The sequence below is a fragment of the Plasmodium cynomolgi genome, chromosome 9, assembly GCF_000321355.1.
Source record: "Plasmodium cynomolgi strain B DNA, chromosome 9, whole genome shotgun sequence".
NCBI classification, from domain to species: domain Eukaryota; phylum Apicomplexa; class Aconoidasida; order Haemosporida; family Plasmodiidae; genus Plasmodium; species Plasmodium cynomolgi.
Window position 1 is genome coordinate 1,978,151 of NC_020402.1, and position 908 is coordinate 1,979,058.

Sequence of the window (908 nt, forward strand, 5' to 3'; positions counted from 1 at the left end):
CCCTTCTGCAGTTTCGTCTAATGTGAAATCGTCCTCTGGAGTGGCGTCTAATTCTTCCTTTACTTCTGGAGTTTCTTCTGCTTCTTCTCCCTCTACAGTTTCTTCGGTTTCTTCTCCTTCTGCAGTTTCTTCGGTTTCGTCTAATGCGAAATCATCCTCTGGGGTTGCATCTAACTCTTCTTCTCCTTCTGGAGTTTCTTCTGATACTTCTCCTTCTGCAGTTTCTTCGGTTTCTTCTTCCTTTACAGTTTCTTCTGTTTCTTCTCCTTCTGCAGTTTCTTCGGTTTCGTCTAATGCGAAGTCATCCTCTGGAGTGGCATCTAATTCTTCCGTTGGTCCTTCCTCCGTTGGTGCTTCTTCCGTTGGTCCCTCTGCCTCCTTTCCTGGCTCTCCTTCTACTTCTACTCCTTCTTATTCTTCTCCTGTTGGTTCTTCTAATTCGAAATCGTCCTCTGGAGTTGCATCTAATTCTTCTGCTGGTATTTCTTGCGCGGGCTCTACTGCCACTGGTACTTGTACAGGTTTCATTGGCAATTCTTGTTCCTTTTTATGTTTAGCAGTACCCGCCACAATTTGGTAAAATAGTGGCTCGTATTCTTTAATATTATCAAATATTATATCTTTATCCAAGATATCTACAAAAACCGAATCAGTACTATCGGCATGTTGTAAATTTGTTTCAGTAGGAACATGTACTTTTTCTGCGCCATCCGCTGGAATGTCATCTACTGTTTCTATAAACACAGATACTCCATCTTCTGAATCTGCATCTCCAGTTGCTCCTCCTGTTTCTGCATCTCCAGTTGCTCCTCCTGTTTCTGCATCTCCAGTTTCTTCCCCTGCTTCCGCATCGCCAGTTTCTTCTCCTGCTTCCATATCGTTAGTTTCTTCCCCTGCTTCCATATCGT